This window comes from Notothenia coriiceps, unplaced genomic scaffold (assembly GCF_000735185.1).
Source record: "Notothenia coriiceps isolate Sejong01 unplaced genomic scaffold, NC01 NC01_scaffold00032812, whole genome shotgun sequence".
Classification (NCBI taxonomy): Eukaryota; Metazoa; Chordata; class Actinopteri; order Perciformes; family Nototheniidae; genus Notothenia; species Notothenia coriiceps.
The window spans coordinates 266058-275603 of NW_011365513.1; positions in this window are offsets into that span (position 1 = coordinate 266058).

Here is a 9546-nt window from a genome sequence, read left to right on the forward strand (position 1 = left end):
ACCCAGAAACTAAGTCCACACACACACACACACACACACACACACACACACACACACACACACACACACACACACACACACACACACACACACACTACTGAGGCCCTGCTGTTCTCACTGTTGCAGGGAAACACATAACAGGGCGAGTCAATAAGTAACGTGTTACACAAACCTATTGTGTTATCTGGAATTCAATAATTAGCCTGGCACTGTCTCCTACAATACCACAATGATGTGTGAATGATGTGCCGTGCTGTTGTAAAAAGAAATGTTTACATTAAAAATCTATCTTGATTTGATCTTGCTTTGTTGCAGCTGCTGAGAAGGTTATTGACTTCTTATAACCTGTATTTTCTTTCGAGGGTGAATGTTTGTTTGGATGCTTTCTCAACTAGCTAAAGTGCAGGACAAGATATGAGTTTGTATGAGTGAGTCAGGTGGAGAGGAGAATTTAGCAGTAAAGATAATGTAAATGGTAAATGGACTGCATTTTGTGATTGTGAATCACGTGATTTATCTAGCTTTATTACACAGCTTAGTTGAATACTTGATTCTGATTGGTCAATTATGACATTTCAGAGGTTGTAAAAATATGAGACTGCTAGAGAACAGACTAGGGATGTAACGATACCAAAAACTCACGGTACGATAATATCGCGATAACAAGTCCACGGTACGGTATTTATCGCGATATTGAATAATAAAGGGAAGAAGAAGAAAAATCTTTAAAAGAAAATTTCAATAAAACATTTTTTTACTCGGAAAATGTTTCTTTATTACATAATAAATCTGATTTTTACAGCATTTTTGTAGGATCGCAGTATTTTAAAGTGTCAAAAACAAAGTGACAGTAACAGACTGGAACAAGAAAACCAGTGTTTTTGTACCTACTGGTACTACCAAACAAAGTAAGCATTTTCTTTATGCCACTGCATCTCACAAATAAACAAGGACATTTAATAATCAGACCCTGCAATAAAATAAATCAAGTTTCACTTTAGTTTTTCAAGTAACTCAACTCAAACTCACTAGTCACTCACTCAACAGGTTTTTAGGAATATGAGAATGCCCACATTTCCAGGTATTTATAAGTTGGGGTGTTTGGGCATTTACAATATCCCCTGCTCTGTAAAAAACTCTCTCGCTTGGTACTGATGTTGCTGGGACACCAGTGGTCGCGTTAACCGAATATTTTATTTAACAATGACGGAAAAATCTGAAAGCAGTCTGTCATTTTGACAGATTAGAACAAACTCGGAACAGCGCCAACGTTTCCCCAGAGCCAGGCTCTGATGTTATCCCGTGTTATGCATGCCCTCCAAAAGGAAATGATATAGTTTCCAAACCGTACTTTGCCGTTCAGATCAATACATGTCTGGGAGGTTTTGCTTTACGCTGTGCGCGTCCCGCGAGGTGCATGCACACACGGCATAACACCGCCCCCCCCACCCCCCGTTGACAGTTCATGAGCATGCTCTATCGTGAACTGTTCAGACCCGACGGGTAATAAGGGATTATGACGGATATTTTACGATCCTGTCTGTCAAAATGACGGACAGCGAAAAAGTCTAACGCCAGGCTTATTGACATGGCGAGATATAAATATATGGTTGGTACTTGTCAATGTCTCTAGGTGTGTAAATGTAGCCCTGTAAATACGATGTCCTTTTGTGTTATCTGTTGTTTTATTTTCATGTTGTAACCTACTTGCTGCCATGTTGGACAGGTCTCTCTTGAAAAAGAGATCGATGATCTCAATGGGACCACCTGGTTAAATAAAGGTTTAAAAAAAAAGAAAGTGTTTAAAAAAGTGTTCAAAAAATTTAAAAAAAAATTAAATCGCGGTAGATTTTGCAGTCTCACGACGGTATTGGGAAGTTTATTGACCGCGATACCGCGATATTCGGTATATCGTTACATCCCTAGAACAGACTGTTGCTAAGGAGGATCAAGGGACTCTGTGCGGCCATATAAATCAGCAGAAAGAAGTTTGATAAATGTAAAGTCAGCTGTTGAAAACAAACATTAGTTTTTCTCTACCATGCAATACTTTTTGAATATCATTTGTTTTTTGTGGAAAGCACCACACTTTTGATTCATAATGGCTAAATGTCCTAAGTTAAGAAAAAGGTTAAAGAGTGCTTTTACTTAAACAGCACATACAGTATGTATATAGGATACATTTACATGTTGACTGCAGTGGCTGGAATCAAACCCACAACCTTCCAATTGGAAGACAGCTGCACTGCCTCACAGTTGCCCCGACTGTGGCTCATGTGTTGTATAGCGCTCGGCTGAGTGAACAATGATTTGACTGCTTATTTATGCTGAATATGTGTATGTAATATGAATGATCCATGTCCTTGGACAGACAGTTGAAAATGATTTCATTAAATGAATGCCAAAGAAGCAGGCACCACTGCAAAACCCTCAAAAGGAGAACACAGGACAAGTGATTTGCAAGGTAGATCAATATAATGTAGCAAACAAGAAATACCATTTAATTTCAATTGGACTTGAAATAGCTTTAAAGAGAAATCTCTCAAAGAGCGGTCGGTGGGAAAAAAACTGTGTGGTAGCAGAGACTGGCAGCAATCCCTGCATTCCTCTATCAGCTGACTAGTCCACTCAGTGTGTGCGCAAAGGCTACTCATGTGAATGGAACTACCCAACACACACACACACACACACACACACTCCTTCTCTGAGCAGCAGGCACACACACTCCACACAGACAGAAACAGCTTGCACACGGCGACAACACTTTTGGTTTCTTACCTTGTCTACAGGTAGTGGTAACGGAGCCTGGATGACACTAAAAGAGGAAGAGAGGAGAAAACACTTTGTCACCATGGGAACAGCAAGGAGGAGAAATGCATGGAGACAGAAAAAAGAAATGGCTCTTGAAGGTCTTGTGACGCTGGTTTTCACCTCCTTGTTAAATGCAAACCCCAGATTAGCACATCAAAGCGTACACATCATTGGCTTCACGTTACTTTGAGAATTTGGATTATCCCTGAAAGTTTCTCTTCTTAAAAATAAATAAATGTTTCAGTAATATATTAGTTTATTTTCCTTATAAATAATTACTTAATGGACAAGTATAACGCCGATTTAAACACAGCTTAACAACCATAAAACTACAAACTTCATACAATTGCAATCAACATGAATCCATCACATCTAATTTTAACAACCAACCACTCACTTTTTACCATGTTAGTTGTTTAGTGTATAGTCAAACAATTTTGCTGACACATTAAATGAATATATAAGACATATTAACAATTGAAATGGATGAAAACTAGGCTGCAAACTAGTGCTTCCTAAACTAATAGTCAGCAGCCACAGGCATTGAAGTGTTTTGCCTATGCAGTGGCAGCAGCGAGAAGTAGAAGATCCATTTACAACAGAGAGCAAACCAACAAAACAAACAATCTAATGTTTGAAAGCGAAGAGCTAGTCCTTTATATTGGAGCATCATTCATTCTTCTGAATGTAGCTAAATACAGGTACGATACAATTTAAATAAGAACAAATCATATTCCAACAGTGTATGAGTTACTAACTAACTAGTTGTTTAAAGAGGCCCTATTGCGCTCATCTTCAGGATCATACTTGTATTCTGTGCCTCTCCTGTGACATGTCTCCATGCTTTAATGTTCATACGGCCTGTGCTGCAGCACCTCTTTTCACCCTCTGTCTCAAACCAGAGCCCAGTCTGCTCTGTTACATAGTGATGTCATTATGCTATGGAAGTAAACAAAGCAGTCCAATTGAGCTGTTTAAGGCAGGTGGGGAGTGCCTGTGAAAGAACGTTGGGATTTTAGGTTTGGCAGACCATTTACTAGCACAGCAATCTATAGACAGGGGTGCACATAACTAGTACGCATGCGCGGCAACAATCTGAAATGCGTACCGTCACTTGTGTCACAAAGCGCATTTGCGTACCGACGTACTTGTGAAGCTTTTCCAGAAGGTTAGATCACCGGACGACAGAGTCGGTCTCCGTGTGCACAGACAGGGCTGCTGTTAACGTCGGTCTGTACAACGGAATTGTGCCAAAACTACGCCAACCGGCTGTGGAGGGAGACTCCCCCCCTTCACTGGAGAACTGCGCTAAAAAAGCTGATCACAACGTTCACGCTCTGTGGTCATGAAGTACTCCACTAGCACCCCACAAATATTTCTCTCTAGAATATGACTAATCTTGATAAATAATTCTAATCTCAATTTTGATCGATATCATTGTGCTTAAAGAAAACCCATAATCCTGAAGCTTTATCCCTGTTTGATTTCAGGGGATGTGACAGAGGATGCACACAAATAACAGACTGAACCGGCTCCAGGCTAAAAGGGTCACACCAGCAGGTAAACACGGCAGTGGCTATTAACTGCGTTAAATCACTGTGTGGAGGTTATTATGTGGAAGTAACTGAACATCAATCACAGTCAGTCAAGCTGCATTAGTCTGGACAGGGAAAGTACTTGGAGTGCAACTAAAGACAATTTGAGATGTTGCAGGTCACTCCTACGGAGGGGCCTGAAGACAGTCTCCAGAAATACAACATTTGCCATCATACCAAATGTATCACAAATGGATACAATAATAAGTGATTTAACCAGTGTGACTTTTTTCATCACAGACAATGTGCTTTACTGTAGCAGACCAAGGGTTTTATTTCGTCACAGATTGTCCTTTTTTTTCCAGTTTCCCCTGTTTGCCAAAAAAGATAAAAAATGGGTCTTTGTGGGTCTCTAAGAGTAAATATTGTCACAGTGTGAGTTGTTTACACCATGTTCTATGTTGAATCCATCAAAAAGGGACATAGTTAGAGTTCTAAGGGCAGTAAATCAACTCAGAATCAAGTTTTGGGGAAGGTTTTTCACCTTCAGTGTGTTCCCTACATGAACAGGACCTCTGCCTTTCGGTGCAGATATTTGTATTGTATGTAACAGCGACACAAGGTCAGACAGGTTTGTTTAAGTGGGTGGGGGGTGGGTGGAGATAATCCAGAATTTACCTGGGAACAGTCGGAGTTCAGGAATGAAGGTAAACTTGATTCTAGGCAAAGAATAAGCCGACTGTTAATGTGTAACTAGCGATCCTAAGGAGGGGTGCAGACGGCTGCAGCTCAAACACTGCTGTATAAGCAGGGGTGCACATAACTGGTACGCATGCGCGGCAACAATCTGAAATGCGTACCGTCACTTGTGTCACAAAGCCTGAGACTGCCAAGGCACACTTGTGAAGCTTTTCCAGAAGGCGGTTAGATTAGGTCTCCGTGTGCACAGACAGGGCTGCTGTTAACGTTGGCCTGTACAACGGAATTGTGCCAAAACTACGCCAACCGGCTACGGAGGGAGACTCCCCCCATTCACTGGAGAACTGCGCTAAAACAGCTGATCACAACGTTCACGCTCTGAGGTCACGAAGTACTCCACTAGCCCCGCCCCCCGTCGACTTTCCTGAAGTACCAAACACTGACTCCAGGTACTCATCCGAGTATCTCACTGAGAAAGTTATGTGCACCCCTGTGTATAAGGACACACCACCACTTCTCAGTTCATTCATCAGCTCACTTTGAAGAGTGATACATCGTTAACCTGACTTTGTCATTAACACACCAGTACTTTGATTTGATGTCCCCTTTGCAAGATGGCAGAAGGGCTGGAGTTGTGTGTCCACGCTACGTGCGCCATTTCAGGAAAATAGCAGCAGCACACAATGAGCAGTGAGGGCTGGAGAAAAGTACATACGTTAAAGTTACCCGTGACACCAGCACAAATGAGTTTAAACTGAACCGCCAATCAGAGCTTTTTCTCTCACCAGCAGGCTCTGCAGCCACTCAACATGGTGCCTCAACCAAAAAGCAGCTCACGAGGGCTGTACAAAAAAGCAAGATAATCCTGGATATAATCTCATTATGTTTTTAAAACAGAGGGACAAAGAAAAAGAAACAAAACTGAGATTGAATCTCCTACAGGTCCTGTAAAGTCATTTATGGCAGATAATACGACTCTAAAAAGTCAAAGACATACATTAGATTGAAAATAAAAGGGTTCGGATGGGAAAAGTGATTGCTGATTTATACTTGAGGGAAAATATGACTACCTTTAAGACTAAAATGATCATTGAAAATAACTTGTAGATATTTAGTAGCAGTTCTCTGCAGAGTTCAGGGTTTCTGCTGAGGCGGTTCTCATCAGTGTGACAAATAACTTCCACAGAGCAACATCGTCCATCACAGTGAGCACTGAGACAGATTCACTGCATTACTGTTCTGCTTATCGACTACCCGGCACTCTTGAAGTAACCTCCAGGAAATAATCCCCGTAAACATGTTCCCTTACAAACTTCACTATCTCAAAGGATTCAAGTCTTGTTATCTTTTATCTAGTCTCTTTAGGCTGCTAAATGTCAGAATTAAAATGCAGTATACTTCGGAAACTTTGTTGAATTCTGGTCTTTTGTTCTAGTTTCAAATGATTTATTTACACAGCACACTAGCAATTAAGAACTTTTTTACCCCATAAAAGGGTTGTCGTTAATGAGTCCATCCGACTGCGTCGTTCCAACAATTTGTTTCTTCTGCATTCATTAAAATCAGCGTTGCAATCACTGTGCAGAAATGTTGTTTTATTCATCACTACCGCCTGCAGCAATTCTGTCACTCAAACTGCATCATCCCAGCAGGAGGCCCCATATCCATAATGAGATTTATTTGTTGCCAGTTCCTAAATCAAATAGCCATTATTCACAGTTGGGATTTGACAACTTGTAAGCCGGGGGCCTAACACAACCTAAACTGATAGGCTGTAGAAGCACGGATGTTTCAGACACACAGTATGCCATTTAATAAAGCAACAGGGAATCCTCATCATTTTTAGAAGCATGCTTTATGGATTGAAATGTCAGTCTGTTTGTCGAAGGTTGACCACTTTGATCCAGAACCTCAACAACTCTTCCTAGATTTTCATACAATTTTGTCCTGACATTCATGATTCCCAGACACTGCATCCTGAACTTTCTTTAATACAGCTCAACCATGATGATTTTAGTTTGAGTTTTTTTGTGAAATAGAGAAATTCAATGTTTGGCTTGCACCGTCATCAGGTGATCATTTAACACCTTCATTTATGACTCAAGTCAAGGTCATATTTCTCAGCATATGTCAATGCTGATGTTGTTTACAGTTAGAATTGTGCAGATGGTTTGCTGTTTATTTTTTTCATGTTATGTATTCTCTTTTGTGCCAGGAAAACATTTCCTTTTTTTCCCAATTAAAATTGAGTTCCAAGTCCCATAAATACGTATGTATTTGCTTTACATTTCCATTCATTCAAGTTTATGCATTAGACGGCACATGACACGTTATTTGCTAATGTGTTGATGGTAACATCTGCTGATGCCAATGTCTGACCGATGCATCCCTTCTAAAATAAGATGCGGAACATTAAAACCATATTACCCACAAAACTTCAGCATGTTAGCATCGTCATGCTGACTTTAACCTTGAGCTTAAAGCCCCGCTGTGCCCATATGCTGCACCAGAGCTTCTAGGGTGACTGTCATCTTGTTTTGTGCTGGTGAATAGATCAGAAAAGTGAACAGTTGTTTGACAGACAACAATAGAAACATGCTGGGGAATCCTAGTGGCCAAAAGGTTTAAGACCCCAACTATTATGCCTAATATCTAGACCTTTGAAGCTGATTGAATTGTCTTCAACACTTTGGTTTTTTTAAATCATGGTGAATTTTAAAAAGAGTTCAGCTTCACCCTGGGCTTTTCTAAGGGGCCCTGGAGTTTATTGCTTTGTAATGCCAGGGACCGGAAACCATTATTTATGTCATGAAAACTGAACTTAAGTTAAAGCTTCCCAGCAGGTGTTTACAGCACACTCTATCTTCATAAAGTAAATCACTCATCTTCCGTCCTCATCAAACTGCCAAGACCAGACGATCTCTGCTCAGAAATAACACACATTAAAAAGGTGGAAAAAACCCACAACATAACATGACCTAAATTCACAGCTCTTTGACGAAGGCTCACAGGAACATCATGTGCCTACACACACAAGCTAAACCACACAAAGTGCAGCCGGTCCACAGGAGTCACTCATCCACATCAGATCTATCCGATAGGGCTGTGCGATTATGGAAAAAAATCATAATCACCATTATTTCTGGTCAATATTGATATCACGATTATTAAATACGACTATTCATTGACTTTGAAAACATCCATTTATTGAACTTTAAAACAAATTAAAATAATAATTTGAACAGTATGTTTTTAACAGTTGAATACCCTGAACGTTAGGTATAATTCAACTGGAAAACCAATACAAAAATGAATTATACATTTATATCTACATTTAAATAAATAATAAATACCAATAAAGAAGATAAACAAATATTTTGGAGCGCACTTCCACAACTAAACATATATAAATATGATAACTAATATCACTCACAACCTGTAATGTTTAATTATACTGCTACTTTTATTTTGGTAACCCCTTATCCGGAAACCGGAAGTAGCTAAGAGGCTCCGGCTCGACGAGGTTAGTGAAAGTTGACTGAACGCTAGAGACAGGAGAATAAATACACGGCAACTAAAGTTTCCCTTGTAACGTGTTGATATGGATTTATTAAACAGACCTGCAAGTCACAACCATAGGTCACAACACAACCTGGCCGAGAGGGCTTTTAGGGAGGGGTGAAAGCGCACGCGCGGGCAGGATGTATATTTTTCGAATACGTTGTTTTTATAATCGTTGCTAGCCAAAATCGAGGTTAAAATACGATTAATTGCACAGCCCTACTATCAGAGTGCTTTGCATGCAGTCCAGCAGAGACTGATGGTGGAAAACACTGGCAGTAGTTTTCTGTGCCCAGCTCAAATATTTCTACGACTCAAACCTGTCGTGGAGAACTTTGTGATGTGATAGCTGCCTTAAAGAACAGTGTGACCTGTCCTGTATATTTGGCATGGGGTGAAATATGTATATACAGTGTCAACAAACTGTACCAAAAGCTGACAAACGTCCTAGCACTTTTCACCCGAACAGCTTCTCAATCAATCATAAACCTTTTGAGTATTAATAACTACTGAAGTGTTGTTTCACCAAAAAAACATGTGAATGCAAGAAAAGGTAAATTTTTAAATATTTACACATTTGATTTTTCCTTTCTTGGAAGAAGTATAATTAAAGTGTTGATTTTCATTTAATACCCCTCCTTAAATTGACATCATGAAATGATAACTTACATTATGAAAAGCAACACATTTGCTTTTGGAAAGGATTCCTTTTTATTGTTTATTAAATCACTTAATAATCCTGGAGGACCTCTGTACTTGTGTGTCACAAGATGTGTACACACTCTGGCCTACTTTAAAAGCAAGAACTAGTGCATGTAACAAACAAAAGATACAAATAAAAGATGCTTCAGGCTCAGTTTAATCTCGTGTTTTCCTCTGCAGTCCGCATGAATCGCAAACCCAAAAGTTCTTTGAGAATACCACACAAAACCAACTGTGT